The sequence below is a fragment of the Lepisosteus platostomus genome, chromosome 3 (genome assembly GCF_059453375.1).
Source record: "Lepisosteus platostomus isolate fLepPlt1 chromosome 3, fLepPlt1.hap1, whole genome shotgun sequence".
NCBI lineage: Eukaryota > Metazoa > Chordata > Actinopteri > Semionotiformes > Lepisosteidae > Lepisosteus > Lepisosteus platostomus.
In genome coordinates, this window is record NC_142613.1 from 61,944,223 (window position 1) to 61,960,025 (window position 15,803).

The 15,803-nt window shown below is 39.1% G+C and overlaps 1 protein-coding gene across 8 annotated transcripts in view; it reads right to left on the reverse strand.

Moving 5' to 3' along the window:
* The window catches only part of hivep2a (HIVEP zinc finger 2a), a 101,853-nt gene that overhangs the window by 56,006 nt on the left and 30,044 nt on the right, over positions 1–15,803 (reverse strand). For 2 of the 8 annotated variants that reach the window (XM_088626314.1, XM_088626313.1), the window contains exon 1: positions 7,097–7,419. The exons of the other annotated variants lie outside the window; for them this stretch is intronic. The gene's annotated coding sequence lies outside the window, so the exon portion shown is untranslated. Of the gene's footprint in view, positions 1–7,096; positions 7,420–15,803 lie in introns of those variants that run through there. 8 annotated transcript variants of the gene reach the window in all.

Sequence of the window (15,803 nt, forward strand, 5' to 3'; positions counted from 1 at the left end):
AATGTAATAAACTACATTAATTAGTGAGACCGGTGGACTACTTAATCAATGATTATTTACATTTAAATGTAAATTCTATTAAATACACACCCTCCCCTGTATTTGTCTCTGTTATCACATTTTAAACTAGGGTATATTTTTCTTTGGTCTCATTTTGTAGGCTGTGGAAAAACTAGCAAATTCATTTTGTCCAGATGACTGACCTTCTACATTAAAATTGGACAAAAAAATACAGCTGTTTCCAGTGGTGACAGACATAGACAGAAACAAAATAAATATCTCGTTACCCCTGCTACTGTATCATTTCCTTTCTCATTCGGTTCCAATGCATTTGGTTGGATGATTACAAATGGCAGTCACCCCACACGGTCGCCAGTCTCTGTAATACTGCACCAGTATTTATTATTGCTATGGATTGGGCTACCCAGTTGTCTTGCCATATGCTCTCCAATGTCACGTCATTAAGATCCCTGTCGAGGCAAACGATCAGTACAGAGAAATCTTTTGGGAGAGTGGGCTTCCCTCTTGTTTCCCTCTCTGTTTTCCTTGGCTGTAGTTATAAAGGAATGCTGTAACAAGAGCAGAAGATCTAAGAAGCATACATTTTGTGACATCTGGACAAGCATCAGTCTAGCTTAAAGTCAGCTAGTTCCAGCATTCTTTTAAGAGTGTAGGTCTGGAGTCACAAGTGTGTGGGCTAAACTCCAGCCATCCATTATAAAAAAACTGCTTATTCCTGCTATGGGGTCATGATCCTGGACACATGGGGCATAAGACTGAACTACACCCAGTCAATTCCAGGGCACACAAACACACACGCACATGTGAACAAATTAAAGATGACCCAGGCCAGAACTGAATAAAAGATCCAGCAGTTCTTTGAACTTTGAGACATAGTTATAAGACTTAAGTCAGAGTACACAACTCATATTTTTATGCTTTTATTTAGTCAACCTGTGTTGTCACTTGTGCCAGTTTTCAGTATTAATCCAATTGCACTGCATACTTTCCTGGAAGTAGCATTGTTAAGTGTTGTACTGCAGATGGGAAATACAAAGTGCCAGATATGATTTAATAGCAAAGGTTTCTTAAGGAGTGCAACTGATCTTCCTCTAAACTAGACCTTTGTGAGATCTGAAAGTTTTCTGGAACCAAAAACCACTTTAACATCTGCAAATTCTTTGAAATGATGATTATAAGGATGGCTTGGTCATACCTTTCATTCTGGCAAGAACAATATGGTTACTCTGGGAAAAAAAACATTTTCTTGTAAAGGAATGGAAATTTTGTGAATACTGCAGACCAAGGGGTAATATGACTGAAACCACTGGCATGATCACGCAGGATTATTAACCAAATAAAAAACTGAAAGTATGTATTACAAGTTACAGGATCATAAACAGGTGGGCCTCACCTGGAGTTCAAATGTAAGGCCACAGAAGACCGCTCCATGTGATCCCAAAAACAGCTTTCCTGCACAATAAACGCTTTCAGAGTTAAAGCCGCTCTTACTGTGCAAGACACTGTAAGCCAAGCCTGTGTGCTGTGCGTGGTGTCGCCAGCCCATCTGTGAGCTGTGCACTCAACTCCACTTTTTGGGCTGCATGCCTTGCAGTCCATTTCCTGTCCATTTCCACACATTCAGCCTGGCAGAGATCCTCACCAGCACTGCCAACAGGGCCTGCCACAGCCTGCTGGCAGCCCAGATTTAATGACACCGCACCACAAGCAACACGCATGCCGAACGGACCTTCCTGCCAAACCACTGACTGTTACATTAGCATCAGCACTAATCCACTTCAAGTAGGGCACCACTTCTACAGAAGAGCAGGGCTGCTCCAATCACAGCGAGGCTGCAGTAATTACGCAAAAGTTAAAATCTGTGAATTGTTTTGGTTCAAATCGGTACTTCGAGCCACCAAATCTGAAATGATCATAACATAGGATCTCAGATTTTAAAATCATGAAGTGAGATCTTTTCTGAATTACTCTGGTGGAAATCACTTCAATGAAGGTCAGAAGTAAGGAAATATTAGATATTTTTATATATATAAAAGTATGGTGTGTATAGCACAAAAATAAATTTGTATTATGTTCTTCGGTGAATTGTTTGCTTTTTTCAGTTATACTTTACCATCAAATAGAAATGGTCAGGTCATTTTGTTTTTCTGTTGTATATTCACACACACATATCTTACACTTTGCATACTTCCCTTTTAAACCACCAGTGACAGGGAACAAGAGAACAAAGCTCTGACCATGTCCCCAGTGCACAGCTACACTGTATGTGCAGCAACACACAGAGCTCTCTCAGACAGCAGAAACGCAGGCCATTCAGCTTTCAAAACAGCCTGCTGTGCAGGAAGGAGGAAAGAGCATGGCTGGCTGGCTGAGCCAGGTGCTGGGGAGCAGTCCTGCCATGATGCTGGCATCAATTCCCAGTTAACAGAAGGTCTCGGAGGCTCAGACCTACTGAGCTCTGTCACAAATCAGCCCTAGGGCTTCTCTTTGAAAGACAAAAAAGACAGCAGAGATGCTTAAGCTCCAGGGCTTGTAATGTTGTCAGGTTGTGCTTAAGCCTGAGAACTGGCTCAGGGGTCGCTGTCTGTCCCCACAGGCTTCATATCGTAAGGGGAACAAGTATTAGGTTTATTCCATGCTGAAAAAAAAGAAGAAAGAAAACACAATGTTTCGGCCGTGGAGCCTTCTTCAGGTACCCACCTGAACTTCATTTCGTAAGGGCTATTAAGTAATGCTACGCAGAGGAAAAGAACAACAGACAAAAAATAACCAAGTTCATTCTTAGCAGAGTTTATTAACATCACAAGCTCACACTTACCAGAAAAGGAAAATATATTTGCCTCTGTTGGCACCAAGGGCTTGAAAGAGATGGAGCATTGGAGGCTTGATATTTTGCCCAAGATTCTCCAGCATTATTTTGAGTACTCTTAAAGAACTTGGGGAGATTATCCAGTCTTGTTCGTATTCAGCAGCTTAAATTTCTTTCTGTACCCTTTTGCTCCTGCCTGGTATGCCACAGTTTCACTACCTCACAGTCTGTGTTCTCATGATGAATATGAACATGATGGCTCAGACTGCAGCTCACGCAAGGCAGAGAATTACAGGCACAATGCCTCCCACAGCCAGCGTACACTCAGGACATTTAATGTCACTTCCTATAACAGCCCGCACCACGAAAAGTTACTTTTGGTAAACGTGGACCCTAATGGATACTGATGTCTTATGTAACCACAAGTGCATCGCAAACATGAACAGAATCAAACATGAAAGTCAGGGATATTTCTTTTTTCTGACAGATCTCTCCTCTTGAATATCATCATCTGAATCAGTATTAACAAGGTTATGCAAAAATAGATTTCAGAACATCTGGGTTTCACTTATCACTGGGTGGCCAAGTCCACCTGTATCTACATTTTACTACTGTATATACAGTAGGCTACAACCAAATTATTGTGAAACGTACAGTTTGAGGTGATGGTCATTTTTGTTCAGTATGGGTACAGTATAGAGTAGTAGCTGGGGCTCTGAATTCTGGACCAGAGAGTGTCATGGCAAATCACAGTAGCACCTCTCTCATACTGCATCCTTGAATAAAGTACTGCATTCAAATGTCTCCAGTGAAAAGAACATTTGTTCTTTGCTGACTCAGCAGGCACATTTAAGAAAAAAAAAGAATTAAAATAAATGTTTCTTCTCGACAGTTACACAGAGTAAAATCGTAATGACCGACAGTCACTGACTGTAATTTAGTGATGGAACCTTCCGTATGGATTTGAGTCAGCAGAACATCACACACGTTTATTAGAAATACTCAAACCTTGCCTTTATTCTCGAGAGCCGATGAGATATTATCGCCAAACATAATCAATCATCACATAAAAAAATTTCTGAAAGAAGCATCTCTGTGTTTAAGATAGTGTTAAAAAAACTTCTTTTGTTGTGAAAACTGACACATGCGTATATAAATATTATCAGTAGATGCAAATATCGCCCAAAAGATAAAAAGGTGAAAGGGTGAAATTCCATGAATTTACTCCACTGCTGAAGTAAGTGATTGTGTATGCAACCCCAAGAAAAATTTGAATGTTGGAAACACAGCTTTAGCTGTCATTTTCGCAATTTCTTTGAAATGATGACTACATGCAATAACGGACAGCTGCAAAGCAAAAATGAGAGATGTTTCCTTACTAGAAGTGCCTCATAGGATAAAGTGCGTCATCTTCATCTTCATGAAAAGGCCCATTTGCCTATTATACAGTACAGTACAAAACGGACAATGGCTGACAGAAAACAAAAACATAGCACAGAACCAACATCACAATGGCAGGAACACCTGCTGCAAAAAGAGAGTAATTTCCTTAACAGAGAAAATCTTCCTATCAACGGGCTGACCTCAGTTTCCTCTGAGCCCAGCTTTTCAGATTGCTTAAGGAAGCATGTCAGGGGCTATATATCGTAATAGTGGATGCTCACTGATATTCACATTACTTAGGCATACCTAGGTTTAGAGTGATGTGGAAATGACACAAAAAAACAGAAATAAACACCTGTCTTAAAACAATATATAGAGAGAGTATAAAACATTTTATTCCATTTACATTTACAGTCCAAAAAAGAAAAACACGAGCCTTTTGATGCCGCTCCGAAGAAAACAGCAGGAATTTTGTATTGGCTTAGATTTTATGTTATTCTGAAGTTATTTTGGTTAGATAGCGTTAACACTTTTTCAGGCCAGCAATCCTTATGCTCAAAGTATTAAAACAAAGTCTTTCACATTCAGAAAATGCATTTTTAATTCTCTGGTTTGAATATACCTACTGATTCAGCACTGCATGCTGATTTGCCTCTTGCCGAGAAGTGTCATTTGAATTGTGGTTTTCCTTGCACCGTAAAATCAACCTTAATAAATGGAAATATGCTAGATTTTAGGTTTTTCACTGAAAATTAAAGGCTGAACAATAATTGAAGTTTGTTCAATTCTGTGCTTTGGAAGACGTGCACAAAGGAACAGCAAAAGTAAAATGGTGAACAGATATAAAAAACAATGAGTGAAGTCATATATTGCCATATTAAATAAACTACAAACAATGGAAATCAAATATAATTCAACCAAAAAATGACAAGAACATAACTGAGTTCCCACCACATACCCACTATTTCTCAGAGACTTCATCTTGGAGAGAAAACTGCTGGCATCTCTGTATTGTACTGAAAAAAAGATCTTACTATCAGATTTTTCAGGCAAGAAAAACACAGTTAGCCATGTTCCAAAATGAGTCCAAAACTCATCAGAATGAACAACAGAGCACTAAAGAAACTTTGACTCCCAATGTTTGACTAAAGTTACCAACAGTCCCCTTCAAAAAAGGAAAATAAAAATGCCTGAATTACACAAAAAAATAAGGGACTGATAAATGTAATGCTAAACTGTATTGTTGAAATGCTGCAGACATTAAAAAAAACAAAAACAATGTTTAGTTCAGAATATCTACCACTCCAAAACCACCAACAGGTAGCCTCTGACCTCTGGGGAAGTGGCAGAGGTCAGGGGCAAGTGACAAGACCAAGGGACAATTCCAAGGAACTCTGCTAAAGGGAAAAGATATCATTGCAATGGTAGACAATGCAATTGGAGGGAGACATTGCAATGGAGGGAGAGAAAGAAGTTAACAGCGGAATTTCGGAATGTTACAGTAAAAAAAGAGGGTGATAATCAGTGACATCCAAACACAGATGCACGCATTTGCAAATCATTAAATCTTCCGCTCTAAGATTGACCTTCCGACCTCTTTTTGACCTCTGAAAGTGGAACTCAGGTAACTAGTGCGTGCTGCTCTTCATTTTGTTCATCACATACAGTGCATGCAGCAAAGCGACCTTTAGTAAAGTAAGGGGGGGGGGGGTCTGCCACTAGGCTAGGACACAGAGACTGAGAATTCACCGAGAAGCGATAACACATACATTATAAATCGTCTGAGAATTTGTGAATGGAAAATGGTTTAGCACACTTGGCAATGGAACAAGTCCTCATTCCACAGCTATCGCGGTCTTGCTGCTCTTTTGCAGACAGAGAAAAAAAAGGAAAATAAATAAATGAAATTTCTTCAGCAGACTCAGCCTGCAAGGGAGGGGAGGGGAAGGGGGGGTAATAAAATTTGGAGCCCTGGGAGCTCATTTCAAGGTCGTACTAATCTCACCACTGGGTTCCCTACCCTTTCTAGTGAGTGGAGGGAATTATAAACGCTGAGTGGCTGGGAGATAAGCTTCTCAGAAACAATGCACACCTTTGAACCACTGGGAGACTGCCGTGTGAGGCATAAAGCCAGAACCAGCAGTGTTTCCCCATCTTATCAAGAAGACGAATTATCCTATTATTTCATTGTGATAATAAACATTCCTTAGGGCACAGCCCATAAAACTGGTCTCGGCTTAACAGCTTTTCCTGGATGAGGTCTGTGTTATTTTAACCATGCAGGGATATGGCAATAGTGACTGTAGTAAGTGAGGGGGTTCCTTAAATTATGGGAACTACTACCATGTAATCTGCCGATCGGAGTCTAGAAGAGAACAGGATTACTGCAGCTACTGCTACCAAGACAAACAGCATGACAACACTAGTCCCTCAGCTCTGAGGTGGCTGGCAGAGACCTGTGAACAGGAACAGTGAAAGGCAGATTTAGTGCAAGGTATGAGGTAATTGTCACTGTTTCATTCCGATCGCCTGCTCCAGTAATGGCTGTGGAATACCTGCAAGAGCTGTGTATACAACTCATCGGAACAGAAATGAGACATATTGCTTCAGTCTAACACAACTAAGAGCTGCAAAGCTATAGAGCAGCAAACAAAACAAAAAGGAAAACAATCAAGACATAGAAACAGGACAGCACTGCACAACACCACACGGCATACACCATCAAATAAAACAACAGGTCTCTTTCCAGCTTCTCGATTCAAATGCTGAAAAACACTGGCAAAGCCTCCTGCATTCAGCTCACAAACGGAAAGCTACTGTGTTTCTCACAAGGAAATCACCCCTCAATAAAAAAACAACAAAAAGAAACGTCTGTCTACCAACCTGCTTTTATCAGCTCCCCAGTCCCATATCTTCAGTCATTCGCAGCATTCCACAGCTTGGAAATTCCTGTTGTCCATTCTCTGAGGTCACTAATAAAGCCAAACAGCAGGCGTAACTCCCATCAATCATAAGCCACTCACTGATAGAGCGTATGTTAGGAGACCTACTGATGTAAGCTAGTCACCAGAGAAAATACCCAGCCGTGACGCATATCCAGGAACAAAAATAGCTATAGGGCCCCCAAAGGGATTATACAACAGCCCACATTTAGAGACACTTCCAGCAGCCTGGCCGGCAGTCGATTCACTATGCTTTCATTGGTGGCTGCGAAGGGTTTACACGGTAGTTTACATTTCCCTAAGCAGACATGACCACAAATAGAGGGGTCGAACGAAAAGGCAGCAGTTAGGAGAAATTACAGGCTGCTCAGTGAATTCTGACACAGCTCTACATGAAGTGATGCAGAAACCACTGTCTAGTGGTGAAGAACGCTTCCTGTCTTTCCCCTGCTGGCTGTCCTCGGAGTGCCGGGGATAACAACATCTCGTAACTACCATACCTCTCCACAGCCCCTAAAAATAGTACACAAGTTTAATACTAGCAAAACCTCTTAGAGATGTGCTACCCCTATCTCAATCGCTGCTCTCAGTGCAGTGACCTGATTTGCATCCTGCTTTTTCTCTGCTTTGTTCTCATACTTAATGTGACATTGGTAAGATGACTTAAAGCACAGGCTTTCAGAAATGATCTTCCAAGAAACTTTGCGCTGCTCAAGGACTGACTTGTGTATATGTAGACACACGCATTCTAGGTTTTAACGGCAGGAAAGCATTTAAGTATGAGGGATGCTAATACAAATTAAGTGTACATACACACTAGTGTCCTATTTTTCACTCAGTTCAGCTCAATTCAGGTTCTGAAAGCTGCCTGCAACTCAGAAAGGATTCTGTTCACATGAGTAGTTTAATTGATGACGTTTTTGCATAAGTCAATAGATTCTGTATAGTTTTCCTACATATTAGTAAGTCAGTAAAATATTCTGGTTTCACTGAATTTTTTACCATCTTGTTTGACCAAAGCAAAACAGAGTTTTAAAGTTTCACAGCCTTAGCACAAAGAATTTATATCCTGCAAAATAATCCTTCATTTTATTCCCTGAGTACAGTGAGGCAGATCAGATACAACACTGGCTTGCATGTTATTTGTCTCAAATTTAAACAATCTATCCATTACTAAACTGCTTTCATTCTGTCCCTATAACAGGGTCCAATTTAAACAGCTAAAAATACTCAACCTCTCCAAACCTCACATGTCAAAGACAGTAACTGCTAAAAGCCAAAGGTAAACTGAGCACACTCCACTGCAATCGCAGGAGTATTGTGTTTAGGACAGAAGGGACTGACAGGCTGGCCAGTGTTTGGCAACAATGTAGCTTGCTCTTTTGCAGTGTCTGAAATACAGTATATGGCTGTATATTAATGCCAGTAAAGTAATTTAAGGAACTACAGAATACAAATCTGCTGTCTCTACATGGTTTAAATAAACATTAATGAACTACTTTGCATTCTAATTTGTAGTGAATCAAAATTATAACTGATTTAAGTCATATATTAAGGTGCCTTGAACATCCATCAGCATGTTTCAAGAGCCCAATAATTTAAACTTATATTCTGCAAGAGTAAAATGTCTTGCCCTCACTGTGGCCCCAGGCGTAAATAATTAAAATCTGTCACAATTTTAAATGAGTCTATTACTTTTTCAATATGCAATGTACTGTACATAGGTGCCATGGATCTCTTCAATATTTAATTATATCTAAACTATATTATTCAGTTTCATAAACCACTTCAGGTACACACTGTATGAATCTACCTACAGAAGTCTTTTGTTTTTCTAAATGCAGCAAATTAACTACGCTTAAGAGAAGGAGAACACCCACACTAATTTAAAAACACAGCAGACACATCATGCCATATATAAAGCTTGCAATAAGGTACCCAATTCAAAGACAAGCGGCCTGACTACTACAATGCTGGGAAGATAAGGCAAATGTAGCCTTGGACATGCGGGTGGTGACACTGTTCTAGCGTGGAGCTGAAAAGAAAATAAATGCCATAGTTACTCAGCAGATATTCCACCAATACAAAAGTTATTGAGCTACTCGACCACAGAAACAAAAGGTCAGACTTAGACTCCCAAACAACATTAGCACTGAATGAGAAAGTTAATAGCAGAGGTGCTGGTGTGGATGAGTGCCAGCTGTGAAGTGCCTCATTCATCAGTACACCCTGACACATGTGCGGGGATTTAAAGATTTTCCTGAAAACAATCCTCCAAAACAAACCAGTCTGCCTAGCAGCTCAAATGGGTGATTTGCTGTTCATTTTTTCAAAATTATTTGTCCACTTTCTGGTATTTAGAAGAAAAAAATCATTATCATATCCTGTTATAGGTCTTCTTTTCTGTTGTGGAAGGTGGGACTGTTATGAAGTATGAACTGCTTCACATTGCTGGTTTACCTCTCTAGAGATAATAATCTTATATTCAAACAGAAATAGGAACAGGAATCCCAGATGAGAAATTCTGCATGATATTAATCGCTGAATCGTACAGTGAATGTATGTGATATGTATAATATACTGTAAAGAGCACAAACTATATAATATACTGTATACATCTTTCCTAAACAACATTCTGAATGCTGTTTAAATCTCTTAACAATACTACAGGTAGTAACCCTGCCTTAGCTGTTGAAAGCATATAATTTCTTTTCATTTAGAAACTATTCATATCTTTCGGCCAGCATTCAAGCTGGGGCACAAGTGAAATTTGATTCGTTGTGGCCTTCTTTGTCTTTCTGTATTTGTCATTCTTGGTCTTGTGCTTTTGTAGACCTACTTTAGAAAATGAAACTAAAGTGTGTTCACAGGGTATGATTTATCTCTCCAGAGTAGGACTGAGGCACAGAGCTGGGGTAACGAGGTGACGCCACAGTTATTGTGCCTGCTCTAGAGAAAGACACCGAAACCCAGTTTTCGCTGCAAATTCCTAAAAACAAAGCAGGCGACATTCTGTTCTGGGCAGACCTGTTCTGGGTAGCACACCCAGGGGAAACCCAGGGTGCAAACCAACAGGAAAGAGGAGAAGGATCTTTTCTCATACTGTACGTTAAAATGTAAATCTGCTTTTCAACTTGTCTGTCTATTAAATATGCTTGCTATTTCAGCTTTCACTAACAGTGCCTATAAAGCAAAGCTTCGGACATGAACAGAACACGCAATGGCCTTTAAACAGCAATTACCAGGAGAGACTCTTGTGGGCTATCATTGCTAGAAGTATTACAAAGAAATTCAGATGCTGGCCGGGGAATTTTATCCCTTCCATTACATCTTTATTGCATCAATAATTAATTATAAGTACTGCTTAAAGTATCCTATTCCCATAGTGCATCTATGAGAACTTTGATATCTTTATTGAAGTGTTTTCATATTAATAACCTTAACCCCCCCCTGCAATAAACCCTTTCTCCTAGACTGATACATTAAAATGCATTCATTTTAACGTCCGGTTTAAAAAGCTCTTATGGCTTTGTTTTAAACTGGCACTCACATTTACAACAGTGTGTCAGTTGTGTACTTTGTCAAACGTAGCCATTGTTCTAATGATTTTCTAATATGCACTTTTCAGCACGGGAAAAGTCAGCTTCACAGTAGAAAAGGAAACTTGAAATTTAACAGGAATCATAATTACTTAATTGGAATTCTTTCAACCAAATATGACACCAATTACAAATGCAGTAAAACATGAAAACTCTTACCCATCTTACATTTGATGTTTGCGTATTTGACTTCCTTTTTAATGTGTAACTGCACAGCAATTCTGTCAATTAGAATACATCAAAAAAAGTTTTAACACCTGCATATAGCTATTAATTTCCTGTTTCGGGTAACAAGTATCTTAGACTGCTATATTTAGCAATTATTTAAAAAAAAATACTTTCTGAACAGACTTTTCATACTTTCTTGTGAGGTGTGAGGGGGGGGGGTAAAATTAGCTTCTCAGAAGGCCCTTGGCAAAGCAAGTTAAATGTTGACAATCTGCCATTTATGACAACTCCAATTAGTCATGGTTTAACAACAATACTAAAGTGGCCATTCAGAGTTCAATGTCTTACAAGACAACGTTCACTTTTTTTGCTCTTACGAGAAAATGTATACTCCTTTTCTCAATTGAAAATGTACTACATCCAGCTAAGTTAAAAAGTTTAACAAAAAAAGCAACAATAGAGAAAGCATAAGAAATACACATTGAAGAAAATGAGATCATGAATAACAATGACAAGCAGCTTCCTCACTCCTGGTTTCATCCATCCGTTTTTTAACTTCTTCCAATTTAGGGTCATGGGGGTGCCGGAGCCGATCCCAGCAAGCAACAGGTGAAAGACAAGTGGATCCAAGACTAAAAAAAGCTCTTCAACTACATGCTTACGTTCAAAAGCGACCTACAGTACGTTAAGGACAGGATGCCAGTCCATCGCATGGTAGACAAAGACACGCACACACTCACACCAGGGCCAATTTTCCTAGAAGTATGTTTTTGTACTGCGGGGGGAAACAGGGGCACCTGGACGAAACCCACACAAACAAGGGGAGAACATACAGACTCCATGCAGATAGCATCCCAGGTCTGGAACTGAACCGAGGGCACCAGTGCTATGAGGCAGAAATGCTAACCACTGTGACACGGTGCTGGCCCTCCTCTGTTTCATGAAATTATAGCAGCAGTTTTCACTTTCAGGATAATGCAACCAAATGTGCATGGTAAAACTACTGCTGGTATTCAAGGCAGTAGTGTGGAGTAGCAGTTAGGGCTCTGGACTTGCAAGTCACTATGGATACATGTGTCAGTCAAATAAAAAAAAAATCACTTCATTTTGCAAATGATACTGCAGCACTAAGGCAGTGAGAGTAAAGGCACAGAGGTATCAATGTCCTAACACACTGTGGGTTGCTCTGCATGTAGCAGAAGACCTTTTGCTAGTCTCTGATTCAAATTCAGCATTGAAATGATGCGCCGTCTGAGAAAGAAAAACGTGCGACTAATTAAATAATTGGAGCAGAACAAATTAAGAGCACAACTTGTTTCTGCTCTGACCACTGCAATATGGCGTCCATCGCCAGACCCAAATCTTTTGAAAAAATCTCCATCTGACCGATGGCAGAAGGCAGAAGGCAGAAGGACAGTGCCTCAGCACTGCCCACGAGCACAAACCACAAAGGAATGCGCTGCACCTGATACAACAGTCCAGAGAGAATAAAAAAAAAACAGGAAGTTGTCATTAGAGCAGCTGTCTTCTAAGAAATATAATCATGCAGAAGAAGTAGGTAGTGAGAGTGGGGCTGGAGGATGAGTATTTAGGTAGGCCTGATGGTCACATTTACTATACACATACCATCTTAAATGTGTAATGGAGGCTCGTCTTCCTTAAGCTCTTAAAAACTATTTACATTATGGGAAGAAGAATTTTGTTATAGAAAATGTCAGGAATTTTAATTTTGTCGAATTTCTTTAATTTAAAAGGTTTTTTAATTGTATTTTAAAAACATAAAACTTAAAGCTATTGTTTAAAATAATGTACAGTAGATTAGGACAGATTGCTATTCCTATTGAAACTCCTAAACTAATAATGATGGGTATGAGACAAAAAAAGACATTGCAGATCTTCATATTCTCATTCATAACAAGCTGCTTTGAAAATCACACAAGCCTACGCCATGTACAGTGTACAGCGGTTACTGTATGTATTTTTTCAAACACTTATCAAAGTCCCTGTGGAAGAAACCTGAAAAACAGAAGCTAAAGCAGAACAACTCTGAACAACATATAGGTTGCAACACTTTCAGATAAATGAAGCCTTTTCTTATGATCTCATGATTGCAAATGTCATTGTAAAGGTAAAACTTAAAGGTTATCAGAGAAATTGAGTGCTAGACAGTTTGTTATGTTTGTGATGTTATAATGAGATTTAAGCTTCCTAACTGTAAGCTGAACATTATTGTAAAACCAGATCTGACTTCATAACCCCACACGGTGTCTTCATAGACCACGTCAGGTCCTCAAGAAGTACAAAGTCCCTTGACAGAACAGGAGCAAACAATCATGAAAACACTCAACAGTAATGTGAAAGCAGGCTTTCATGCATCAGAGACAATTGCTTATTGGTGTGTAATCTAAAGGTTTCGTTTTAACAATGTAACTGTCAAATCTTACAAAAACCCACACATTTTCTGCTAATAATCCTGCCCCTAACAGTCCTTAATCCCTACCACGAAACTCTCCTGTGTCTAGTACTGTACATGTTGTGATTCAAATTTAGAAATTCAGCATTGAAATCAGGAGCCCTCCAAGAATGCAAAACGTGTTACTTGTACAATTCCCAAAGGTGCCCCCTCGCACTGTTAGTTTCAAAGATCTCATGTTGCTTCTGGCACCTGTTTCCCCAGTGGCAAGATCAAATGGTCAAAGTGGCAAACTCTAGGTCTCCATGGTCATTTTCCTTCCACAACAGGATCAACTTGCTCCAGCCTCCCAGACAAATGGCAACATGTTTAGACATAGGGTCTTCCTAAACAGATCTCCAGAGTGCATTAGCTTCCCCCTTTAAATGCACAGCACTGCAAACTGCATTTCTTTCAGCACTTTAACAAGACGAAGCACTAAGCCAAGAGTTTAAATTCCCATTGGTACCTATAGGAAATTCATATTGTGAAGTTCAGCTGAATAGTGTTAGATCACCTTGTGTTAAGACCTGAACAAATCTGGCCAGCTGGAAAAAAAAATTCCCTTAGTTTTCCCCTGAAATGTTCTTTAAATCTAATCATGTTATAAAAAAAGTGAGCAAGGTAAGGTATTCAATAGTTAAAATATGGTACTGTATATAATAAGGCAGTGATCCTCACTGCTTTTCTTGTTTTTAGTCTTATTAGTGGCTGCAGAAGGAGAAGAAGTGGGTAACCTGTGATTCATCTGAGAGTTTTGGGGGGAAAGTGTATCTTCCAAATAAGTTAATAACAAAACGTAAAAAGTATTAGTATTGTTTTCAGTATAGTACAACACTAGGCCTGCCATCTGTAAAAATCAACTGTCCTGAAGAGTACATATGTGCAATGTAGCTCTTAAGTCCCTTAATGTTCACTTCAGTAGTCTGGGACAGCCTTGAAACTGATGTTGCTGGATGGGTAGTGAAGGTTAAGGTGCCGGCTTCAATCTCTAAATATGAATGTCTACCCCATGAATAATCTACACAGCTGGGCATGTCTCGGGCATATAGTTTAGTCTAGTACAACACAGAAGCAAACTGCATTTGATTTAGGTCCTTACATTAGCATTTATAGAACAGTGCACCACGGGCTCAAACTGTATGGCACTGGTGCAAAGAGCACAACAACAGCTGAAAGAAAACCTGACCCATATTTTCTCATACATAGAGGACATACTTACATACTTAAGAGGACCTTAAGCTTATTTCTAGTCCCCTTCACTTCATGCCAGACTAAAAGAAAATAAACTAATATTTTCAGAATTCCAATAAATGCACAATTAAATTGTTATTAATTTCATCCCATTAAATCTGTTTGGTTTCACCATACTTACTGAAATGCATATGAAAGAATATTAAAGACAACTCTAAAACAGTAGCAGCATTAAAAATTATAATACTGCTAAAATATAAAGAGGAAAATATATATGGGAGATAAAAGATAACTAAATAGACCAAGAAAAAGGGAAGCAATTAGCTTTTGCTTCTGATGGTTTCTACAAATAGAGTCCGTAATGTTTCCATTGCCTTCCTCATCCTGCATAACCTGAAGCTATAAAGCAGGGGCTTAATTCATTCATTCATTCAATGTTTCAGCATGCAAACAGACTTGCCTATAGATGACTGTGTATGCATGAAGGGCTTTGAAATCATAAATACATTGACTGCGTAGTTTTTAAACGATACTGTATAATCATCTCACTACATGATTTTCATGGTATGCTTCTGCTTTGTAGCACATTACATTTAGTCAACCTTAAGAACAATTTCTAACATCTATATGGTACAAAAATGTAATATTATCTTTAAAAATCAATATCTTTTAAAATCTTTTTAATTTAATTTAACAGATGATAGTAATTTTTAAAAATTTTCCTAATTGTCTATGGAATGCTTTTAGTATGGTCTCCAGAAACCTACAGTATATGTAGGTCAGCTCTTTCCATAGACAAAGGATCTCCATGACATCATCCTGAATGCAACACACTACTTTTAGAGAACGCAAGGTGTACTGCGCAAACCTCTACAGTCAGCAGCCTCCATGAGGAAAAGGAAGGCACTACAAGCAGCTGAGTATTGCCTAAATGCAGTACTATCCACCAACACAGAAGAGTGTTCAGACAGTTTGCAGTTCATTTTTGAATGACCAGTGTAGCAACACAAATACACTACACTGTACCAAGTGCCTCTGTCCTTTTAGCCCATTTTGAACAATTAGCACAGGGTGTATTTAATTGCATTTATTCACTTTTTTATGGAGGATAAATCATATTGCACTTATTATTTTCCTATATAACTATATCTTTAACTACTGTATATCTTCTATATTTGTCAAGAACGCAGATCCCACAGGCAGATCCATTTTGCAAAGCTCTACTGCACAAATCC